Here is a 25293-nt window from a genome sequence, read left to right on the forward strand (position 1 = left end):
GAAGTGCATGTGGAGTGGCTCATAAGCAGAGGTGAGAATTCTGCTCCTAGGAGACAGTGCTGCAAATCTGTAATGCTTGGGTCTGTACAGCTCAGTGTCAGTGGGTATAGCAAAGCCTTTCTGAAAAACAAACATCAAACAATGATTGTGCAACACAGAGCTGCTAAAAATGTTTCAGTTACGGGTAGGAAAGAGTCTCATTGTGTCCTCCCTTTTCTTCCATTGAAAGAGCATAAGCTCCACAAAGGTGACAGCCCTGGAATGTGGGGAAAATGGGGCTGGGAAAACGCCAGGTCTTCATTTTCTATCCCTCCCCCACCTTTCACACCCGTCCTTTTGAAAAGCAGAAAGCAATGCACAGATGTAAGGCGCTGTTTTCATTCTTACAAGCCCTCCCCTCTGTTCCCATGGCAGCCTGGCACGCTCCGCCATGCACTTTTCACACTGCATTTTGTCTGGTTCCTTGTCTGTCTCTCCCAACTGGGCTGTGAATGTCTCGCAGGCAGGGCCTGGCCTTCCTGCTTGCGTCCCTGGCACCTGGCTGGGCACCTGGTCCTCTAGAGATGTTCAGTGACTGGTGAGTGGGTGGAGGGGGTGGTAGATGGGGCAAGGGCAGAGAGGTGGGGAGGAAGCGCCATGCAGGGAGACCTGGGGGCTGAGAAGCCAGTCCAAAAGCATTTTGTGAGCACCCGCTGTGTACAAGTCACAGTGCAAGGCTCTGGGGAAAAGTCCAGATCTGTAAGACATATTTGTCAGTTTACAAACACTCTCATATATGTTATTTGTTTGAACTTCACAGCACTCTGGGGTAGTAAATTGTACAAGTTGATCCTCTTTCGAGAGTGGATTTACAGAGTTTCTGTGGTGTGTAGCAACCATGGCCATGGCCTTGACCGTGCAACTTGCCTTGAGTCCTGGCATTGCCCCCACCCAGCTACCTGGCCTTGGGAAGCCTCAGCAGCACAGGAAGCAGACTGGCTCTGCAGGGGCATGCCGTGCGCATGGCCCAGCCTGGCCTGAAACCTATGACTGATCTACTGAACAAAAGGACTGCAGCTGCCCTGAGTCTATGGGCAAGCTCAGACCTCAGGGGCAAGCCAGACCAGGAGAGGTGCCAGGGCCATGACTGCTTCATCTGTGTCTGTAGACCATCCTACAGAGCCTGGCCCAGGAGGCATGCCGTTGAATACTCCCATGAGAGAGGTATAGGCAGCCTGGATGGGGACAGTGTTCAGAAATTCAAGCTGTTCAAGAGCATAAGGGCAGGGATTAAACCAGAACCAAGGGAAGAGAGTAGCTGGGTGGCAGCCGTTGAGGTCATTATTGAGGGTACCGTAAACCCCAGTAGGACTGGATCTGGGGAGAAGGTCTATTCCTGGTATGTCATTTGTCACTGACCTCATGGTATGGGGCAGTGCTTGACACAAACCTGCCACATCTCCACCAACTCTTTATTAGCACACATTTATTGAACATCTACTATGTGCCAGGCTCTGTTCTAGGCCCTGGAGAAATGGCAATGGATAAAAACCCCTGCTCTTATATTCTAGTGAGAGGCACAGCCAATAAACAAATATTAAGTCATTACAGAGCATACAGGATGATGAGCAGGGCAGCAGTGGGACAGGGGATGGGAAAGGCTGGATATGGGGGGCAGGTGCTTTTCTCAACAGAATGGCCAAAGATAGCCTAGGCTGAGAAGGTGGCATTAGAACGAAGAGGCAGTGAATGAAGTGGACATCCGGGGAAAGAACATTCCAGCCAGAGGCCCTGAGGCAGGAGCGGGCCTGGCACATTTGAAGTTGGAGCAAGGAGAGGGACTGTGAGAAGTGAGAATGAAGTTAGGGAGGTAGGGGAAGGGGCCAGATTGTATAGGGTCTTGTGAAGGATGGACAATGGTTTTCCCTGCCTTTATCTGGAAGCTTCTGTACTAGCTTCACTCTACTGTTGAAATCCATTGTCTCTCCGGCTACCCCTGTCTCTGAGGGAAGCAGCCTGCCCTGGAGAAATTCTCACATGGCCAGACAGCCTAGGTGACCAGCTGCAGGCTGGTGCTGACAGGTCCCGCATACCTTGGACATCCAAAAGTACAGTTCCCAGAAGCGCCCGTCACACTCCACTTGCCTTGAATTGAACCACAACAAAATACAGAACCAAACTCTTTAACAGAACTGCAGGGTCAGGGCCTGCCTCTGCTTCCTGTTTGCACATAGGCCTGCTTTAGGGATCCAGCTCTGTAGAAGTTCAGGCTATTTGGCCAGGTGCAGTGGTTCACACCTGTAATCCCAGTACTGGGAGGCCAGGGCCTGTGGATCACTTGAGCCTAGGAATTCAAGACTAGCCCAGGCAACATGGTGAAACCCCGTCTCTACTAAAAATACAAAAATTAGCTGGGGGTGGTGGTGTGTGCCTATAGTCCCAGCTACTCAGGAGGCTGAAGCAAGAGAATCACTCGAACCCAGGAGGCAGAGGTCACAGTGAGCTGAGATGCAGCCACTGCACCCCGGCCTGGGCAACAGAGAGACTCTATCTCAAGAAAAAAGAGGATTCTTTCTCACCTCCAGATATTTGTACGTGTTCTTCCCTCTGGCTGAAGCGCTGCAGAAAACTGCTTGATTCCTCACTGCTCCCCTCTGTCTGCACCGCGGTGGCTCCCTCAGCTTCCTCTCTCTCTTTCTCACTCTGATTCCCTGCTTTCTGTCTCCCTCCTCTTCACAGCAACCTCCCCGAGGGCTTCCCCTCCATCCTCTGAAGGTTCACTGAAATGAACCGACACTAGACAGATTAAAGGCATGCAAATGTATGAATGTGCAAGCATGCATGGGAGCCATACAAAATATGAGGCTCAAAGAAGGGCCAGATGGCTGGAGTTTAAATAGCACCCTCCTCAAGGGAGAGGGAGGTGGGGGAACATAGGCAATTTTGAGGCAGAATAAATTATTTTTAGGGGAAATGAATGAGCCTAAAAACCAGATAATAGCCCGGGATGAAGTTCCTCTGAGCTCCAGGGGAGGCGATGCCAACTTGCAGGAAGGTGAGGGGCGGAACGTCACTGTGAACAAAGGTTGCCTTATTATGCAGGCAAAGTCTCCCCAGTAATCTCTTGGAGCAGACCTCAGAAGAATAGATGAAAAGCCTGCCTGGGTGTGGTAGCAACTTTTATTCTTTTCTCTTCTCCCATGGTTAATCTTTCTGGTTATTTGATGAGATTCCTAGGAAGGGGGTCAAAGTGTTCCTTCTGGAGAGAACTTCAGAGAGACCCCCTCCCTGTGCATGTGGGGGAAGAAACAAGAGAAGGAGAAAGTCTTTAGTTCTGAGACAGCTTCTGAGGCCTTCCGACTTCCTTTAATTCAAAAGTGCTCGGCACACTAAAGCACCATACTTTGAGGTATCATGAGCTCAAAGCAGCTTGAGCCCCAGCAGCTTGCACACAGGTGCCAAGACATTCTTTCTGAACAACAGGAGGTAAGGAAGCAAGTTACTGGCTCACTGGTTCTAATGACCAAACTTCAGGGTAAAGAGGAACTGGGATGGAAGTGAAACAGCAGATGGGGCTCTTCCCCTAAGTGGCTTGACATGATCTGTGAAAATGGGTTATTATGCAATTGACCCAGAAAAGCCCAAAAATCTTGCAAATCAAGAGGTTTCAATGTTTGTGTTCATTTTAAAGACACTTGTGAAACTGCCCAGGTCATCAAGGGCATGAATACATGAAAAGCCACGAAGTATCTGAACGATGTCACTTGACAGTGTGTACTTGTATTAGTTCATTTTCACACTGCTATAAGGAACTGCTCCAGACTCAGTAATTTATAAAGGAAAGAGGTTTAATTGACTCACAGTTCAGCATGGGTGGAGAGGCCTCAGGAAACTTACATTCGTGGCAGAAGGCAAAGAGAAAGCGAGGACCTTATTCACAAGATGGCAGCAAGGAGAATTGCCAAGAGAGCTGGGAAGAGCCCCTTATAAAACCATCACATCTCATGAGAATTCACTCACTATCACAAGAGCAGCACGGGGAACCACCGCATGAGCCAATCCCCTCCCACTGTTGCAGGACTTCTCCTTAGTTCAGCTAAAGACAGGGTTCTTTGTCCCACCACCATGAAAATTCAGGCTCACAGACAATTTGAAATGGTGAGTCAAACAGGGTTCTATTGTCGTACTAGGCTACAGTCCCTGCTAGAGCGCCTCAGGCCCACAGCTGGAATCCCAGGTTCCACACAGGAAGAGGAGGGGCCAGGCTCCTCCCCGCTCCAAATGGAGTGAACTTCCTGAGGCTGGGGCTGGGGAAGCTGGTTGGAGCTTTTCCAGGCATCCCCTCCCACCTGGCTTTCTCATCACGAGGACCCTCCCCCAACGCGTGGGGATTACAATTCAAGATGAGATTTGGGTGGGGACACACAGCCAGACCATATCAGTTCCATTCTGACATTATAATAGGGGAGTTGGTAGTGCCCAGGCCAAGCAGTGAGGCTGGACACGAGGTCAGTGGTCCAAAGAGAGTCCTGAGGTTTTGTCGCACTAGCTTAAAAATGCAGAGAGCAATGCTGAATGAAAGGGTTTAGATGCAGATTCTTCCGTCATTGAGCACATTCAGGTGAATACAGCACCTAAATGCCCCGCCAGACTTACCGAGCTCATGGTTGATTAACTCACACGTGACTCTCCCTGCCACATCGAGATAATCCTTATTGAAGAGGAAGGAATTGTTCCTAAACCAGAAGAGGAGATTGCTCAGAAGAAAAAGGTATCGCAGAAGAAACAAAAAGGTGTGGCTCTGGAATAAACTCAGCATAAAATAAACGCAATTTAAACGGAAAAAGAAAGTAGAAGGAGAAAACAAGTGGGAGCAGGAGGTGGGTGTACTCGGGGCATGGAGCGTGGGAAGGAACAAGCAGGAAGCTGGGTGCCGTGGGAATCTGCAGGCCAGTGACTTTCAAGGTGAGGCCAGTATCACCGTTTCTTTGCATTCACTCTCGTTGGGAGCCTGAGAGTTCCCGTGGTGTGGCCTTGGCTTTCCAGAACATTTCAAGCAATGGTGAATTTGAGCTTATCCACATGGAGAGAATGCCCCATCTCCATATACCAGGCAGGTACTATGTTAGGTCTTCTGATGTCTCTTCTTTAATCCTCATAACACTGCAATGGAGAGAGTCTCTGCTTTGCAGATGAGAAAAATGAGACTTATGGAAAGGTTAAGGGTTAAGAACCTACCCACAGCTGCCACCACTGGGCCACGTTCCAAAAGGCAGCATCAACTGCAAGGACCATGACCTTTTCTCTTTACTTCTGCCTCCCAGATTCAATGACAAGACCCGGCCTGTAGCAAAATGGAAACACCATTTTGTAGGTCTCCCAGCTCCTAGGCAAGCGCTCCCTTCATTAAAGGCAGATTTTTTTGCAGATTTCTGTCCTAGGAGATCCATGTGGCTTTTTCTCTGCAGCTGTCTCGGCCTCTTTCATGAAGAAGTAACCTTGCTTTTTCTGGCTGTGTTGGATCTTTACATGTATACATTTGCAATTCCCTCAGGCTAGGCCTGTGCTGGCAAAGGGGATCACACGGAGGACGCTGTCCCTAAAAGGCTCACAGCCTTCTCTTCTCTGACTCCAGGCCTGACTGACCCTGAGGACCAGAGAGCCAAGGACAGAGGTGGAGGCAGGAGGGCAGGAATGCGTGGTGGCCTGGTAGTTCTGAAACAGCAGGGGATCTCTCCCCCGTCCATCCCTCCAACCTCCTTTTCCCTTTATTCCTTTTTCCTCCCTATTTAAGCTGCTGTGTCTCTTGCCCCAGGGAAGAGGCATGAGAGCAGAAGGCAGAAAAAAAGCAGTTGCTTCCTGGCTTTTGTTTTCTGAGCCTTCCTAGAGCCGTAGGGGAACAGAAGGTCACTTCGGCTTGGACAAAAGATCTCGGAGAAAACAGGAGCGAAAGAGCAGAAGCTGAGCCCAGGCTAAGGTTCCTTGGCTGAGTGAAGGGAAAAAGGTGAAAAGTGGTTCTAGGCCCTACCTCCTAACTGAGGCCCTGGGAGATAGCAAGACCGCAGGTGGGTTGATGGGACAGAGAGCAGAGGGAGCCCTTATTTTCCTAGCAGGTCGGGGGAGCCAGATTGAGGGTGGGGTAGGGAGAGCTGAGTTCTCCTTACCTGTTCTTTCAGAAAGTCTGGTGTCCCAGTGAAGTGACAAGGCCACAGAGGGGTTCCAGTGAATCCTAATGTGACCTCCCAATGGGTTCTCCTTGCCGGCTACCTAGACAGAGCCGATTTATCAAGACAGGGGAATTCCAATGGAGGAAGAGTAATTCACGCAGAGCTGGCTGGGAAGGAAAGCGAGCGTTTTATTATTACTCAAATCAGTCTCTATTATTACTAAAATCAGAGTTTTTAAAGATAATTTGGCTGGCAGGGGCTTGGGAAGTGGGGAATGCTGATTGGTCAGATTGGAAATGGAATCTTCGGGATGGAAGTGAGTTTTTCTTGCTGTTTCCCATTCCTGGGTGGGATGGCAGAACTGGTTGAGCCAGATTACTGGTCTAGTTCGTCAGCGGATCCATTGAATGCAGGGTCTGCAAAACATCCCAAGCACTGATCTTAGGTTTTACAATAGTGATGTTATCCCCAGGAGCAATCTGGGGAGGTTCAGACTCTTAGAGCAGAAGGCTGCCCGCCTCCCAAAATGTAATTCTAATCTTGTAGCTAATTTGTTGGTCCTGCAAAGGAAGACTGGTTCCCAGGCATGAAGGGGGTCTTTTCGGGAAAGGGCTATTACCAATTTTGTTTCATAGTCAAACTATGAACTGAATTCCTTCCTAAAGTTACTTTGGCCTATATCCAGGAATGAACAAGGACAGCTTAAAGGTTAGAAGCAAGATGGAGTTGGTTAGGTCTGATTTCTTTCACTGTCATCATTTCCTCAGTAATGATATTGCAAAGGCAGTTTCACCAGTGTAATAAGTAAAGGGGTCCCAGCATCAGGAAGGTGGAACCTCTCATGAGGCCTCCCTGGCTGCTGCCCAGGAACATCTCAGCAGTGAGTGAGATGGTCCTTGTGAGGACAGATGACAAAGAGGATTGGTGGCCTCTATGTCTTGGCACTACATAAGAGTTCCTTTGTTCACCCACCTTGCTCTAGGACATAATCCCAGGGAAAGGGCAGGAGAGTACCCTGAAATCACTAAAATTAAGTTACTGCCATTGTTGGTGAAATTGGAGTTCAAAATAAAAATGTAAAAATTAATGCAAGATAAAGTTACTTTTCTTATTCACCTGAGTCAGAGACAAGTAAAAACGCCACAGGAACAGGGTGGAAGGGCATAAAGATTGCACTGGGTTGTTGGGGAGTGTGATTGCAGAAGGCTTCCTGGAGGAGGTGAGGCTGAATTGAACATTTTAAGGTTCTTGATATGTATGCCAATTTAAATTTCCAGTAGTGTCAGAGCTCCTCCTCTAACCAAGACAGTCCTCTATTCTAGGAATGTCATCCCTTGGATGCTCAAAGCCGTGTGGGAACGTCTCAGGGGACTGGTCCCAGAGCCTGGGTGCATACTATTGACTACCCTCAGGGTGGCAAATTTCTGTGACCAGCGGGAGCCCGCTGACTACTGTTTCCCGCAGATGCCCTGTCTGGCCAGCAGGGGGAGCAAGCTCACCGTGGCCTAGGGTGTGGCTGGCTCAGTAGGAGCCCCCAGGAGAAGGGTCGCTTTACTCGCTTGCTAGAAAGGGGCACCTTTGTCACAGGCAGACCTACCCTGGACTTTTTTCCCTCAGCCGTCAGCCTTGGGGCCAGCCCTGTATTTTCCTCTAAACAGTTATTTTGGGTGCTACTCCTCACATGTAACTGGGCAAAGAAGGTAGGAGTTGATGGCACATCATGGTTTCCAGGGACCTCTTGGGACAGCTGGGAGCAGGGCTGGGCCTCTGGGGTTCCTCACCTGAACCTCTCCAAGCCTGTGGCTGTGGAGAGGCACCATCCACCAAGTCAGGTAAAATGGCAAATGTCAACAAATAATTATAGGCAAAGATGTCTGTTGTACTCATTGAACAGAGGCCATTCCAAATGTCCCTCATCTTGTAGTCTCACCATATGATGAAATGTTATTTAGTGGTTAAAAACACTGGTGTCTAGGGATATTTAATGACATGGGATACTGCTTATATATAATGTGGATGTTTTTCTCCATTCATTCATCCAGAATCACATGCTGCCCTGCCACATGCCCTAGGAGATTGGCCTCATGCTCCACATCACCCAGACTCCCTTCCCCTCTGGCTCCAAGCTGGGTTCAGCCAACAGAAGATAGCAGCAGAAGACGGGAGGCTGGGAGGAGAGTCTGGGATCTGTCTCCTCCACCTCTCCCTATCTCAATGCCTCCAAGACTGCAGCTCCCACTGGGCAGCCTCCCCCTGGACTCTATGACCACCATTTTTCACCGTGACCCTCTTGGTCCTAAGGGTGGTAACAGCTTCCTGCTATTGCCAACTCCTGGGTGCCTCAATATCCTTTGTTGGTTTCCCTAAACTTGTCCCTATCGCTGTAAATCATCCTTTACTAAATAGCCCTTCACCTGAAGTGTCAGTATGAATGCCATTTCCTGACAGGACTCTGCCCAATGCACATGTTATGTGAAAAAGAAGAATACAGAACTTTGTATTTTTAAAAAGGCAGATATTTTATCTGTAATTTCACTAAACCCTTACAGCAATGCAGTGGAATGCAGCTGAAAGGAGTGTTAACACCAGATTCAAATTCAGAAAGGGTTTGAAAGCATAGTCTAATAATGTCTCCATGGAAGAGGAAGAACGTGCTGACAAAGGAAAAGTAAAGAAGGTACTCTAGTCATTTATTCCATTTAGAAGCTGCTGGAAGTTATTACCAGATTGCATTTTTTAATGCATAATATTTTAACTCTTAAGAATGTGTTTCTGGGCCAGGCACAGTGGCTCACGCCTATAATCCCAGCACTTTGGGAGGCCAAGGTGGACGGATCATGAGGTCAGGAGATTGAGAACATCCTGGCCAACATGGTGAAACACTGTCTCTACTAAAAATAAAAAAATTAGCTGGGTGTGGCAGTGTGTTCCTGTAATCCCAGCTACTCAGGAGACTGAGGCAGGAGAATCGCTTGAACCTGGGAGGCAGAGGTTGCAGTGAGCTGAAATTGCGCCACTGCGCTCCAGACTCTGTCTCAAAAAAAAAAACCAAAAAATGAAAAAAAGAATGTGCTTCTGATAAAGAAGAAGGCAAGGAAAGGAGGAGGAAGGTGGCTTGATAAAGTAGGACACATTTTCATCGTTGTGCAAACACAAGAAAACAAAGTAGGCCACATGAGCTCAGATGACCTGGTTTTTCCCTAAGCCAAAAACCCAGCTTAGAACGGGAGGAGCTGACTTGATTTCTCAGAATCTCAGCTCTACCACTGTGTGACCTCAGTTTTAAATCTGTAAAATGGTTATACTAATCCATACCTTGTGGATCAATGTGATGTTGATAGAGTCAATATATGGAAAGTATCTGGCTCTGTGCCAGGTCCTGTGGGAACTCAGTATAGTTTGAATTCCCCTTCCTATCCCTTCAACTACATCTGGAAGGGAAAGTTGCAGCTCTGGCTGAATCTGAAAAATGGAGTATGAGCCAAAAGCCTCATTTGGTGATATAGTGCCTGGCATGTATTAGCGGCCCTTATTAAGCAGCTCACAAACCAGTGAATGAACAAATGAATGTTCTGCCCAGATCGATCCTACCCAGGCCAGGTCCCAGGCCTTTCTTTTCAAAGCCTTCTTGCACCAAAGCATCTCTATTCTCTATTCTATTGCTGTGTATGAGGTTTCCACAAACCCAGTGGCTTAGACCAGCACAGCATTTATTATCTCACAGTTCCTGGGCACAGCCTAGCTGGGTCCTCTGCTCAGGGACTCACAAGGCTGCAATCAGAGGACCAGCTGGGCTGCATTCTCATCTGGAGGCTGGACTGGGGCTGGTCTCAGAGCCTGGGCACATGCTGTTGACTAGCCTCAAGGTCTCCCAAGTCTCACAGACTGAGTCAGGTTGTTGGCAGAATTTGTCACCATACAGTTGTAAGACTGAAGTCCCTATTTTCTTGTGGACTGTCAGCAGGAAACCCTCTCAGTTTCTAGAGGTTGTCCCCAGTTCCTTGCTATGTGGCGTTCTCACAACATAGCAGCTTACTTCCAAAAGTTAGCACAAAAGAGTTTCTCCCTTCGGCCAACTCAGAGACATGTGTGCATGTGTGTGTATAAAACTCCCTTTCCCATATAATAGAACTTAATCAAGGGAGTGACAGTCCATCACATTGGCCAGACCATATTGTGTTGATTAGAAGCAAGTCCTAGTTTCCTCCCACACTCAAGAAGAGATGGTGGCGATTATACAGGGTGTGACTCACTGGGGGCCATTTTAGGGAAGGTGTGTCCTCTACACCTATCCCCTTAGAGTCCTGTGGGGTGATTAACAAACTTACATATTTTCCTTCCATGTAATCTACTTGCATTTTTACCATGGCATTCAGGAGACAATTCTTTAACCCCCAGTAATAGTGACAATGCCAGGAATTGTAGCAATAGTTGTTGCTGGTTTCCTGTGGGGAAATGGAAGGGGTGGCCACACCACTAGGAGTCTTCATGCTTTTCAGATTCACTGCTCAGATGGCCACTCACTTGTCCACATCTGTTCACCCATTCGTCAGCATATATTTCCTTTGCTGAGTGGCTAGCCCTGTGCCACAGAGGTAATGCTGCTAGTCTCTCCCTTGGTAACTTACTTTATTTCTTTTCTGTTACTTCCTTGAAAGGCCAGCTTCTTCCTTTTTAAAAAATTTTGTTGAGTAAAAAACATATTTTTTGCTTTGAGTCAGGTACGTATGTGTTCACCTGCAAATAACAACCCAACACACAGTGGGTTAAATAAGTAAGAGATTTGTTTTAATCACCTTACGAGAGGTCCAGGGTAAGGCAATCCAGGACTGGTGAAGCTGCTCAAAGATGTCATCACTGTCCCAGCCTTCTTCTCCCAGCATCTAACATTAGTCCTCATGGTCACAAGGCTGCTGCTGCGTCACCAGGCATTGCACTCATGTTTCACATAGGAAGAAGTGGGAGAGTAAAGAGATTTGCCTTTTGATTCTGGAAGGACCACCCTTCCCAAGGACTTTCATGTACATCTCATTGGCCAGAACTGATCACATGACTATCAGTGGGAAAGCAAATTTGTTTAGCTGGGCACATTATCAGCCTGAACAAAATCAAGGTTCTGGTGGCAGGAAGACAGGGAAATGGATTTGGGTTAGGTCACCGCTGGGACCACTGTGAAGAATTAGGCCAAATCTCCATGGCTTCTCAAAGCTGAAGGTTCTGCGGTGACAGCAGCGGATTCTTTCTGGGTCCTTGTCAGCAGGCGAAGCTGACACAGAAACCGTTCTTGGTTTCTTTGCCAGAAAGGCGTTATCTGAGCTTCCAGCAGCTGCTGTAAAATAGAAATAATGGTTCTTCTGCCCCAAGGGCCCTGCTGTCCAGAGCTCTCTGGAAAGTGGCAAGAGGCCTCCATGGCAAGCCTATGGGATGAGATGCTAATATGCAAACTACGCTCCAGGGTGGAGATGAAACAAACAAGCAAAAATGCGCAGAGAGAACAGAGCCCAGGCCCCGACCTCTCTGGCTGCACATCCACTCCCCTCGCCCCTCCCCTCCTCCGCTTCGCGTTGTGTGGCGCTGACCCTGATGACTTCGTTTCGGTTGGCGATTGGGCTTGTCTAACCGGGAGCACTCGTGAGAGACAGGGAGCGGGGAGCATGGGACAAGCCAAGGTTTTCCCTCGCTTTCTACCTCGGGTAGTGTCTCTGCTGCAGCTGTGGTTCCGCCATGGCTCCTGCCTCTGGCAAAAGGCCTGCTGTGGTTTCTGCTTTGCCCCTGTGCCACAGCCCCTGCTCTCCAGCGACAGTGCCTTCCTGTCCTTGCCCCCCAGCCAGGGTTGTCACATCTGACACTAATTTCAGGGTTGTGTGTTTGGCTGCTCCATCTCCCATCCACTGTGTAACCAACACTCTGTCTCTCAGTCCTTCTGTTTTGAAGACTCCAGTGGTCTTTGTCTCCTGGTTAGATCCTGACTCATACAGACCATACAACAAAAACGCAAACACCCATCTCTTAGCTTTAACAATGATTACCATTCTGCCACATTTGTTTCATCTATTTTTATTTTTGTGGCAAAAAAATCTCAGGCATAATAATGTTGCTAAATGATTTCAGCATGTCTCTCTGAAAAATAAGGACATTTTCTTACATAACAGGCATATTTAGTTGTTCACACCCATGTTCACAAATTAACACACCTAACAACATGAGCAAAACTTCCTTATGGCCATTGAATACGCAATCCATATTCAAATTCCCCCAATTGTTCCAAAGATGTCTATTTTACAGTTGGTTTGTTCAAATCATGATTTAAACAAGCTTCACACATTGCATTTGGCAGATGTTTCCTGAGCATCTTTTAATCTTAAGCAGTCCTCCCCACTAGACAATCACACACATATGCACACACAGACACACACACACACACACACAGACGCACTGGCACACCCTGCTCATGTCCATTTCTCGCAGAGCCCTTTGTAAAAACTAGCCCTTCAGTTTTGGTTCACAGCCCTTCCCTGACAGGGCATATACCCTTCCCTCCCTTCTCTGGACCCCTAGAGTCTCCAAGTCACTGCACCACAGCTTGGTACTGATTCTTTTATTTTTTTTTCTACATTTCTTTGTTTTGTTTTCCTCATAGTAGGTAAAGAGGCAAGATCTAAGCCTCATAATTTAACATCAAAGGAAACTTAAAGGTTACCTATTCTAAGACTTGATTTTTCTTTTTTATTGTTTTACAATTTGCATTAATAATATGTCATCACTTATCTTAAGGATGAAAAGAATGGAGGCCCAGGGAAGCTAAGTAATTTGTCTGAGAATGCACAGCAAGTTGGTATCAGACAGGCAGGCGTCCACTTTGGGTGGACTTTCCACTGTACTCTGCACGTCTCTTTCCATTTTTCAGTGGCACCTACCGCTGTGTTGTGACAGCAGACAGGGATCCTCACTAAGTGCCTGTTGCCTGACAGATTGTGACTCTGAGGTCATACAATTATGGCCATTTAGAGATGGTTACTAAAAGTTAGTAATTGCTGGTTCCTGCCTAAAAATTCCACCACACACTACAATCACTTTGAATTATCAAGAAATATTTGATCTATGGAGGATATTAGAAGACTTTGGTCAGCCAGACATGGTAGCTCATGCCTGTAATCCCAGCACTTTGGGAGGCCAAGATGGAAAGATCACTTGAGCCCAGGAGGGCAAGATCAGCCTGGGGAACACAGTGAGACCCCGTATCTACAAAAAATAAAATGAAATAAAAATATCAAAAAGGACCCTTTGGTGATGGTTGATAGAATCATCCAGCTAATCTTAGGAAAAGGAGACCCAAAAGGAAGATGTCAAAATGCACACACTTCTAAAACCACAGAGATGGAGAGCAGATTGGTGGTCGCCAGGGGCCGGGGAAAGGGGAATTGTGGAGTAACTGATTGATAGGTGCAGAATTTTCTTCGGGGGTGATTAAAATGTTTCGGAACCAGATAGAAGTGGTGGCTGTGCAACTTTGTGAAGGTGCTAAATGCCACTGAACTTTCGCTCTAAGATGATTAATTTCATGTGATATGGATTTCACCCCAATAAAAATGAATACATTCCAGTTAACTGGTTAAAATGTCCCACCTCAGCTCTGCCAAACCCAACCACACCCCAGCCTTACCATCCCCTCGGACTGTGTAAGCAGAAGATCGGATTCCAGGGGAAAATTCCCTGGAGTTTATAGGGGCAGTGTATTGAGGAGTATTTTGGCTCTCCCCTCCTCAGTCAAGGGACACACTGCAAGAAATTTTTCCTTCCAGATAGTGGATGTCGGTAAGAAAGAAATTTGGGCACCCATGGGGCAGGATGGAACCAGAGTCTGTAGTGGGGCAGCTAAAGCCCGAGCCCTACCCGTGAGTTTCATGGGGCAGCACGTTTCCTGGCCTGTCTACCAGCACTGACTCCAAGAGGCCACCCTGGGAAGAGAGACTCCAGCTGTCAGAGGGAGAGGCTGAGGGAGGGGCCCAAAGTCATTCCCCTTGGGAGATGGCACTTGGACACCTGCCATCTTGAGAACAGCAGCAGAGAACCCACAAAACCCACGAAGACGAGGATGCAATCAAATGCTCAGTCTTACCCATCGCACTCCCTCCTCTCCCCCAAGTCCCCAAGCACTGGAAGAGGGGGACCAAAAGAGGGAGGAGAGGGATGAAGAGCGACCACCCCACCCTCACCACAGGTTGGTCTGGGGGAAGCGCGCACAGTACATATGACATCAGATTCAAGATGTGAGGCTTTGAAAAGGAAGTGGACTGGACCATAGGGGTTTTTTAATACCTAAAAACAACCAAAAAGCTATGGAATTGTGAAAAGGAGATTTGGTATAAATCTCTTAAAAAGATCTGGAGAAAAAATAGAGTCATTTCATGTTTGTGCCCCATGGAGTTCAAACAGTTAAGTAAGTTGTTTAATCTCTGTTTTCTCATCTGTAAAATGAGGATAATAATGCCTTCCTGCTGGGTATTGGGAATTTCAGTGCAGTTATATTCACAAAGCCCCTGGCACATCGGCAGTCAATAAAACCAGGAATAGAGCTGCAGCCTCCAGAAAGCAGAAAAAGCTTTCGGGCAGAAGCACGCAAGTCCTGGGGGTTGACACCTCCAAACAAAGGCTCAGTTCTTCTCATCCCCTGGGGCTTGAAATACTGACAGGCTTCTCCCCAAGGCTGTCTTCCTTCCCTAACTAAAAGCCACCTTTGTCACTGCTAAGAAGGCCAGGTATGACTCAAGCCGCACTGAACATACCAAGACCTGGGACACCCAAGAAGCTCAATGAGGCGCTGGGGAAAAGCATACTGAAGACTTGGCAGTTGCTTAATGACTCCCTGGAACAAAGGAGTCCAGGCCTTTCCAGAAGTCACCAGAACAGACTCCCTAAGACGAGGGCCCTGGGGTGGAGAAGGAGCAAGTTATGCCAGATGACCTAGAACACAAATGCTCTGTTACGCTGGTACCCACTGGCAGCTGTCACTGGAGACCTGATGGGGAGTTTCTCCCAAAAGCTTTGGGCTGGCAGCCCAGGTAGCAGAATTTCCACATACATGGGCCTGAGGATGGAGACAGGTCCAGAGCCTGGGGGTTGAGAACAAGAAAAAGGTGGAGCAGCTGCACTCCAGGATAGCAGAGACCTGGATTTGTCTGAGGCATTGGCGTTGAGGCACCCCTTGATGTGGCTTCCTAGATATGCAGTGGTGGGCTCGGGGCTGGTCTTCCGGTCTGTTTCTTTATCTGTAAAAATGGAGACAGCGCCTGACTTTGATAAGTGGATTGCTGCTCTCAATTCTTTACTCTCTCCTGCCACTTGGTTCTGTGGTGCCCAACAGCAGCAGAGTATATTTCACCCCCATGGACACTGGGCTTGGTGATTATGATGGGTTGACTTGTGTCCCCTCTAATTCATATGTTGAAGCCTGAACCTTCAGTATCTCAAAATGGAGCTGTATTTGGAGGTAAGGCCTCTAAAGATGATTAAGTTAAAATGAGGCCATTTGGGTGCACCCGAGTCCAGTGTGACCACTGTCCTTATAAGAGGAAATTTGGACACACAGAGACACCAGGGATGCACAGGCTCAGAGGAAAGGCCACGTGAAAACACAGCAAGAAAGTGGCATCCACAAGCCAAGAAGAGGGGCCTCAGGAGAAACCAATCCTGCCAACACCTTGGCCCTCGACTTCCAACCCCCAGAACTGTGAGAAAGAAATGCCTGTTGCTTAAGCCACCCAGAACATGGTACTTTGTTAGAACAGCCTCACACTGAAAGCTGGTCTGGTTTTTATTACCAGCATGCATGCACCAGCAATTCTAAACAATGCCACTGACAAAATGTTCCTTCCTGCAGCCTGGACGGCTCTACCACTCCCATCCTTAATACCTCACTGACTGGCAGGACTCTTGTTAAGACTGTAATAAAAAGATTATTACTGGTATCAGCAAGAAAGCAAGGGTTAGTGTGTTGAGCAGGGAGTAAATCTCATAAGGATATGTACAGTAGGTCAGCATTTACATAGTCTGAGGACACACAAAACAATGCTGTGTATTATTCAGGTATATATACACATAAAGCACAAAGACTTTCCTAGAAATATTAGACAACAAACTTATGATCATGGTTTTCGCTCTCTCTCTCTCTCTCTCTCTCTCTTTTTCTTTCTCTCTCTTTCTCTCTCTCTTTCTTTCTTTCTTTCTTTCTTTCTTTCTTGAGTTTTGCTCTTGTTGCCCAGGCTGGAGGATAGTGGTGCTGTATCAACTCACTGCAACCTCCATCTCCCAGGTTCAAGCGATTCTTCTGCCTCAGCCTCCTGAGTAGCTGGGATTACAGGCATGCGCCACCATGCCCAGCTACTTTTGTATTTTTTGTAGAGACAGGGTTTCTCCATGTTGGTCAGGCTGGTCTCGAACTCGCAACCTCAGGTGATCCGGCCACTCTGGCCCCTGAAAGTGCTAGAATTACAGGCATGAGTCACTGCACCCAGCCTGAGTTTTCATTGGTGGGGAGAGCTGGAGGGATAAAAAAAAGTTCCATAGATATAAAGGTAACTTGTCATTTATTAGGCCATTGTGTTATTCATTGTATTCATTGTATTGTATTATATTCATTATATTATTCCCCGTGACTCTTTAGATGATTTAAATATTTCATTTAAAAACTGTGCACCATTTGGCCTGGCATGGTGGCTCAAGCCTATAATCTCAGCACTTTGGGAGCCCGAGTCAGGTGGCTCACTCAAGGCCGGGAGTTCCAGGCTAACCTGGGCAGCATAGAGAGACCCCATCTCTTAAAACAAAACTAGCTAAGTGGGATGGCTGGCACCTGTAGTCCCAGCTACTTGAAAGGCAGAGATGAGAGGATCACTTGAGCCCAAGAGCTTAAGTCTGCAGTGAGCCATGATTGTGCCACTGTACTCCAGTCTGGGTGACAGAGTGAGACCATGTCTCCAAAAAGCAAAACAAAACATAACCGCATCGGTCCAGGAGCCCACTCTACCCTCCACACTAGGGCAGACCCACCGCTAGACTCCATCTCTGTTTTCTTTTTTTGGCGGGGGGACAGAGTCTCCCTCTGACACCCAGGCTGGAGTGCAGTGGCATGATCGTGGCTCACTGCAACCTCCACCTTCCTGGTTCAATCAGTTCTCCTCCCTCAGCCTCCCAAGTAGCTGGGATTACAGGCACGTGCCACCATGCCCAGCTAATTTTTGTATTTCTAGTAAAGACAGGGTTTCACTAGGTTGGTCAGGCTGATCTCAAACTCCTGCCCTCAGGCAATCTGCCCACCTCGGCCTCCCAAAGTGCTGGGATTACAGGTGTGAGCCACCACACCCGGCCTCCGTCTCTGTTTTCTATGGACTGTCTTCCCTCCTGGCCTGGAGGCGTGACCTGGCCTGCCATTTTAGGGAACAACAGGTAGTTCAGGATGACTGAGCCCGGAAGTGGTAGGGACAAGACCAGGGATGTGGCTAAACAGGTGAGTGGTGGCTAATTCACTGAGGGCCTTCTGCGCCATGTTGGAGAACTTGGACTGTTTATGAAGAGAGGAGTAATTGGGACAGATGGGTGGCTTGGTGACAGGGAGACAGGGTGGAATTGGAAGCATACAAGAGACAGTGAGGTGGGGTCTGCAACACAGGGAGGGATGTACAAAGGGATTTGGTCAAGAAAAATGGGGACAGATCTAGCCCCAAGGCTGGTTTGCTGTAGGATGGCAGCCAGTTCCAGCTGGAGGTGGAGTTTTCCTGGGTAAAAATGGAAGCAGCCAGCGATTACTATTTATAAAAATAACTACAAAGGCTTGACAACCCAGAGAGAATGCTGAAAAAGTAAATTGAGGGCTGTTGGGAAAATGCTCAGTGTTTCTCATCTTCAAAGCATTTCTGAGACATGAGCTCATGAATCCTTTCTCCATGGCCCTGAGAAAAATAAAGAAAAGAAAGAAGGTGGCAGGGGTGGGACAAAGCATGAGTGACTTCCCCAAAGCAGCAGAACCTAGCTGCTGGTGATGTTATCATGGGATGCTCCTCAAATGGCCACGCCTTTGATCTACGTCCACCCTGTTCCTCAGACCCAGCCTGGTTAGGGGCTTGGCTTTGAACAGAAAAGGGTGGGGCAGGCAGAGCTGGCAGGCCATGACAGCAGCTGTGCTGGGCGTCACTGCAAGCCCCAGGGGGATGCATAGATCCTAATGATGAAGGCAAGAAAAAAGCCAGGGGCAGCCTGGGCTACTGGTCAGGGGTCACACTGGGTGGCATCCAGGCACAGCCCTGGCTGAGGCACATGGGTCTTAATCGTGAAATTGGTACAGGCAACAGCCGCCATGCAAGCTTGGGCAAGGAAGAGGGTTTGAACCCAGACAAGGCAATAGGGAGGAAATGAAGGGCAGAGAGCAGACAGGAAGTGTATGCCACCTTGTCACCTGGAATAAGAGCTACCTGCTACAAGTGCCAGGAGTCAGGCACTTGAGCTCCCATTGTTGTGACCCCTCAAAACCATGGAGGCTCTTATTCTCTTTCACAGAGAAAGAAATTGGGAAGGCCGGGTGCAGTGGCTCACCCCTGTAATCTCAACACTTTGGGAGGCCAAGGCAGGAAGATCACTTGAGGCCAGGTGTTCAAGACCAGTCTGGGCAACAAAGTAAGACCCTGCCTCTACAAAAACTGAAAAATAGAAATTAGACAGCTGTGGTGGCTTGCGAATGTCTTAACCCCTCTGGAGGGTGAGGTGGGAGAACTGCTTGCCCAAGAGGTCAAGGTTGCAATAAGCTATGATCTCACCACTGCACTCCAGCCTGAGCAACAGAGCAAGACCCTGTCTCAAAGAGAGAGAAAGAGAGAGAGGAGTTCTTTTAGGGAGAGGATCTGACACAGCAGCAGTAATGGGATTTGCATTCATCTCCTCACCCCTGGCATGCCCACTCATTCTTCATGTTTCAACTCAAGATCCCCTCCTCTGGAAGCCTTCCCGGGCTGCCCTCAGAAGGAAAGTGCAGTTTGCTTTTCTGTGCCCAGCAGCCCAGAGCTGGCCCTGTGAGGGCACCATGGTGCTGAGCTGCAAGGGCTCATTGCTTCTCTTCCACTAGACAGTGCCCTGAGAGGACCCGTGGAACCTCGGCTTCCCTTGCTGTTGTCCCAGTCCTGGCAGGAATCAGCTTCCTCTGCCCTCTTGTTTCAGCTCCCCAGGACCTGGTGCAGCCCATGTTTCCTGCAGAGTGACCTCTAGCTAGCAAAGCCTGTCCCTGTATTGTAGGTCAGATTCCCCAGAGGGAGAAGAGGACGAGCCAGAAGCTTGGATCAGGTAGGCAACCCCACGGCAGAGGGGTAGGGTGGCCCAACGCACAGGTGCAATGACCCATGGGCATAGAACAAAGACACACTTTACCCATACCCAGGCATGTGACGAAGTGGATTGAGCATCTAAGTCCACTGGGGGAACAGCGGGAAGCAAAACAGATGGTTGGGCTTACATTCCAGTGAGGAGTTGGACAACACACGAGCAGATCCATAAGGTGATCTCCAAGCGTGATCTGTGCCACAAAGAAAGGAAGACAGCCCTGAGATGGGGCTGACTGTGGAGCCTCCTTAGCCAGGCTGGAGTGGGATGCCTCTCCCAGGAGCCTGCACTGGAGACTAACGTGTCCCACCAGACTTCCACGCGGCCTGCGAGTGCTCAGCAATGGTGACAACAGGGTCTCCACTCCATGAAAAACCATAACCAGACCTGAAAGCACTGCTTTCATTTCACAGTTCTGCACATTTTCTCCAGCCTCTGCGGTGAAAGATTATTTCATTGCCTGCAACAGAAGGCGTATTTGTGTGTGTACATATGCTTGAGAGAAATTTACTGAAAAGATGTGGGTACGAGACCAGCTGGCTGCACTTGCCACGCCAGGATCCTCGCTCAGCAATATGCCCAAGAGCTCATGTTTGCGAGTCCCAGCCGGGGGAGAAATGCATGTAAGGGACCCACAGGGGAACGTTAGCATTGACTCGGAGTTTTGCATGCCCCTTCAAAGGAAGGGAGAACCTTGGAGGGAGGAAGTGATTGAAGATTTTCTAGAGAAATTTCAGAGTCGCAGGCAATTAGTGAGATCCAGAGCAGAGCTTCCATATTCAGAGGAAAAGAGAGAAATGCAATTATTTGGGGATTTCGCTCTTCTAGTCTCCTTCCAAAAAGCCCTTTTCTAAGACCTCAATTCTTATACCTGCTCAATGGGTATGATTCCTACCACTTTCTCATAAGTACATTTTTCTTCAAACTTTAAAATTTTTGTAGATCTCAAGTATGTAAGACATAATAGTGCTAAATAGAGGCGGAAGTAGTGGAGGGAGTTTTGAACACAAAAACATAAATCGAGAGGTTATAAACATCTTTACCTCTTCCTTCACCGCTCTTCCCCCTACCCCTTTTTCTCTCCTTCTTTTCCATCAGTTTCTCTTTAAGGTTAATATAAAAAAGCTTTAAACAAAATATGTCAAGGGACCTGATAAGCTAGAACTCTGGATTGTGGAAAAAAGGAAAAAGATAAGGTAGGTAAAAAAGTGACCCCCTCCAAAGATGTCCCTACTTTAATTCCCAGAATCTTTGAGTATGTTAGTTTACACTGCAAAGGGTAATTAAGGTTGAAGATGGGATTAATCAGCAGACCTTCAAATAAGGAGATCATCCAGGATCCTTGCAAGCAGGAGAGGGAGGCAGAAAAGGAAGCCAGGGGAATGCCGGGAAGGAAGAATTCCACCCACCCTTGCTGGCTTTGGAGATGGAGGAAGGGGCCATAAGCCAAGGAAGGTGGGTGGCCTCCAGAAGCTAGAATACACAGGGAGACAAATTCTCCCCTCAGAGCCTCAAGGAGATACTTTTTTTTTTTTTTTTGAGACAGAGTATTGCTCTGTCACCCAGGCTAGAGTGCGGTGGCGTGATCTCAGCAACCTCTGCCTCCCAGGTTCAAGTGATTCTCCTGCCTTAGCCTCCCGAGTAGCTGAAACTATAGGCGTGTGCCACCACACATGGCTAATTTTTTGTATTTTTAGTACAGACAGAATCTCAGCAAGTTGGCCAGGATGGTCTCAATCTCCAGACCTTGTGATCCACCCGCCTCAGTCTCCCAAAGTGCCGAGATTACAGGCGTGAGCCACCGCACCTGGCCGATACTTTGATTTCAGCCCATTGAGACCCAGGTGGGACTCCTAACCACAGAACTGTAAGATAGTCCATTCATACTGTTTAAGCCACCAAGGTTGTGGCACTTTGTTATGTCTGCAGTAGGAAACCAATATGTACTCATAGCGAGGAAAGGATTGAAAACAAGACAGTGAAGGCATTAAGCAGTGAGCTGGAGAAAAAGGCCATTCTGGGGGCAAAAAGACTCAGGACAAGTTGAATCCCATTCCTCGTGGGGCACCATGGGCCTCGGGGTGGGGAGGAGGCAAAAGACATCTCCCCTCACTGGCCATTCTGGCATTCAGGACCAGCTATGTAATTTGGGAAGTCCAGTACAAAATGAAAATGCAGGGCCCCCCTTGTGTAGTTATTGAGTGGGAGGATCACTTGAACCAGGGAGGCGGAGGTTGCAGTGAGCCGAGATTATGCCACTGCACTGTAGCCTGGGAACAGAGTATGACGCTGTCTCAAAAAAAGAAAAAGAAAAAAGAAAGAAAGAAAGTCTGAGACAGCGACAGGGCTCTTGTGACTGTGGGGCCCCATGTGCCTGCACGGGTTGCACCCAGGAAGCTGGTCCTGCCCATAATTACGAGTGAAGATGTGGGTTACCCAGGAGCTTTTATGTGGGCCCCTGGGTGGTGGATACGCCCTTTGTCTGATCACTAGGCCACAGCTCCCTGGAACCCCTCTCAGTTCCCCCATGGGTGACTTTGCCATTGACTGGAGTGTTTGTTTTTTTTTTTAGACAGAGTCTCACTCTGTCACTCAGCCTGGAGTGCAATGGCACAATCTCGGCTTACTGCAACCTCTGCTTCCCAGGTTCAAGCAATTCCCCCTCAGCCTCCCAAGTAGCAGGGATTACAGGCACACACCACCATGCCCAGCTATCATTCTTTTAAAAATTTTTAAATGTTTTTGTATTTTTAGCAGACACCGGGTTTTACCATGTTCACCAGCCTGGTCTCCAACTCCTGACCTCAGGTGATCCACCCACCTGGCCTCCCAAAGTGTTGGGATTACAGGCATGAGCCACCGTGCCCGGCTGACTTGAGTCTTTAGAAGTTCAGGTCTTCCCTGCTCCTGCCTCCCGGTCTCCTCTCCGAGCTGGTTCATTCTGCTGTCCCCAGCGGGTCTTCAGCACCAAGGGAGGGGGGCACAAATACGGGTCTGAATGAGCTGAACTTGCAGGCAGGAATCAGAGGCAGAATTGTTATCTTAAATGAGAACAAAAGGAATAAAATGGACAGTTCCTAAAATGCCTGTTTCTGGAGTTTAGAATCTTGGTTTATGTTCCTTCTGGCAAACCATATACAAAAGATTGTTGCAGAACCAATGTTCCTTACCAAACTGTATCAGGCTGAAATCACCATTATGCTGACGGACATTTTAAGTCATTTCCCCTTCCCCGCCATGGGGCACCACGAACCCACCTCCGTGAACATCCCCATCCTCACTGCTGAGCTATTTAAACGGGGACTAGGGGTTTGTTTTCAAGCTAATGTCTCTAGCTGAGGTGAGGGAGTGCTGGTTACAGGCAATGGAGCAGGTTAAGGGAGGCTTCTGGCATTCATTCTTTCTCAATAGAGGCAAGATTTTCTCACCATTTTTCCAATGTGTCTGGATAATCCTTTGCTACTTTCAAAGGAACGAGGCTCGTATTTCAGAGAAAATCGCTATCTCACTCTTACTCAAAGTGGCTGTCCTTACCCCTATGTGACCAGGTCCAAATCCATTGTGTTTTGAGCCCCCAGGTGCTGCATGAGCCCCCGTTTTGCAAAAAACAGTTCACTCTGCCTGCATGGGTTGCACTCCCAGGAAGCTGGCCCTGCCCATAGTTACGAGTGTAGATGTGGGTTACCCAGGAGTTTTATGTGGGCCTGTGGGTGGTGGATGCGCCTTTTGTCTGCTCACTAGGCCAGCTCCCTGGAACCTCTCTCAGGTGAAGAACAGTTGTGATGAAGAGCAGCAGAAACAGCTGCCTCTGAGTAGGGATTGGTGAAGCTGCCTCGTAAACCCTGTAACCAGCTTCAGAGTCAGCACTGTTCCTTCTCTACCCAAACCCAATCTCCCACTTTAATTGCTGGCAAAACCCCGATATTTTCTATAAAAGCAGTTTTTAAAAATTGAAGTATAATATTGTGTTTCTCGAACTTTAATGTGTGAGTGTATTGCCTGGCAATGTTTTTAAATAGTAGCTTCTGGGCCGGACACGGTGGCTTATGCCTGTAATCCCAGCACTTTGAGAGGCCAAGGCGGGGGCATTATGAGGTCAAGAGATCGAGACCATCCTGGCCAACATGGTGAAACCCCGTCTCTACTAAAAATATGAAAATTAGCTGAGTGTGGTGGTGCATACCTGTAGTCCCAACTACTCAGAGGCCGAGGCAGGAAAATCACTTGAACCCAGGAGGCAGAGTTTGCAGTGAGCCAAGAGCCCAGCCCAGAGTGCCCAAGAGCACTCCAACTTGGGCAACAGAGCGAGACTCTGTATCCAAAAAAAAAAGTAGCTTCTTATTCAGTAAAACGTCCTGAAGATGTCTTACTTATTACTTACTGCATCCCAGAAGCTGCCCTCATGCCCCCTTCCAATCACTACCCTCATCCACCTCCCCAAAGGTGACAACACTCCTGAGTTCTATGCCATAGACTAGTGTGGCCTGTTTTTGCATTTGATCTTAGCCCAAAGGCTGAGAAGTGAGATGTGTAGCTTCTTTCTAAACTTTACATAGTATGTGCTCTTTGGAATAAAGTCTTGAACTTGATCAGGCGTCCAGCCTCCACAAAGCCAGGTACTCAAGGAAAGCAACATCCTCCCCAGGCTCAGACTATGATTGCTCTAAGTCCAGCATGGGTGCTCCCTAGCCCTTGTCAGTGACTGGCTTAGACACGGCATGTGGTACAATTCTGGCCAGTGAGGGAAGTCTGCTGGGAGCAAGTCCATGGCCCAGCAGCATCAACATCACCCAGGAGCTTGTTAGAAATGCAGAATCGACATCCCAGCTCTTATGTGAGCTGTTGGGTAACTCGCATCTACACTTATAACTATACTCAGTAAATATATATACATATATATTGTATATATAAATATATACAATATATATGTATATATATTATATACATATTCATTACATACATATACATTATATATTTTTTTTAATTTATTTATTTTAGAGACAGTGTCTTGCTCTGTCACCCAGGCTGGAGTACAGTGGTGCAATCATAGTTCACTGCAGATTCGAACTTCTGGGCTCCAGAAATCCTCCCACCTTGGCCTCCTTAGTTGCTGGGAGTACACCATCACACCTGGCTAATCTGTATCTTTTTTGTAGAGGGTCTCCCTATGATGACCCGGCTGGTCTTGAACTCCTGACCTCAAGCAATCCTCCCACCATAGCCTCCCAAAGTGCTCAGATTATAGGTGTAAACTACCATGCCTGGCCTAGGATGAACAGTTTTAAAGATAAAAATAATGCAAATATCCAAAATTTTGAGAAAATGTCAAAATTTTAAATAAAGACAGGATTAGTAACAGAGCCATGCTGAGCGATATTAAAGGCCAATGCAAAAGAAAAATCAGTAATGCTGATTGTCTTTACTTAAAACTTTGATTTTTGATTCACTGTCAATTTTGCATTAATTTTCATTTTTAAGATATTGCCATACATATTATTTTTCTTGCTCATTGCATGTTTTTGGACTCTTGAAATTTTGAGCTAGCCTTGTCCCAGCCCTGAGTGAAAAAACGAAAACTCTAGAACGGTTTTACCACCAGACTTTCATTTCACGGAATAATAGAAGCTCTAATTAAGTTATTTTTTGTTGGGTTTTCTGTTTCTTACAGTTCAAGGTATAATAATCAATGTAAAATCAATTAGCTACAAGTGACAGAAACCCAACCCAAACTGGCATAAATAGTGACGATAGTACTAGCTCGTATTTCAGAGAATGCAGAGCA

General features: G+C 47.7%; 2 protein-coding genes across 8 annotated transcripts in view; one reads left to right on the plus strand and one right to left on the minus strand.

The window, feature by feature from the left end:
• Nucleotides 1-25293, plus strand: part of TMEM177 (transmembrane protein 177) — a 54228-nt gene that overhangs the window by 16879 nt on the left and 12056 nt on the right. The gene's annotated exons all lie outside the window — the stretch shown is intronic.
• Nucleotides 10949-25293, minus strand: part of LOC103793832 (uncharacterized) — a 56103-nt gene continuing 41758 nt past the window's right edge. For 6 of the 7 annotated variants that reach the window (XR_013518984.1, XR_013518985.1, XR_013518981.1 and 3 more), the window contains one exon: nt 10949-22552. The gene's annotated coding sequence lies outside the window, so the exon portion shown is untranslated. The remainder of the gene's footprint in view (nt 22553-25293) is intronic. The other variant, XR_008482188.2, reaches the window with a different exon arrangement.

This window comes from Callithrix jacchus, chromosome 6, assembly GCF_049354715.1.
Source record: "Callithrix jacchus isolate 240 chromosome 6, calJac240_pri, whole genome shotgun sequence".
NCBI classification, from domain to species: domain Eukaryota; kingdom Metazoa; phylum Chordata; class Mammalia; order Primates; family Cebidae; genus Callithrix; species Callithrix jacchus.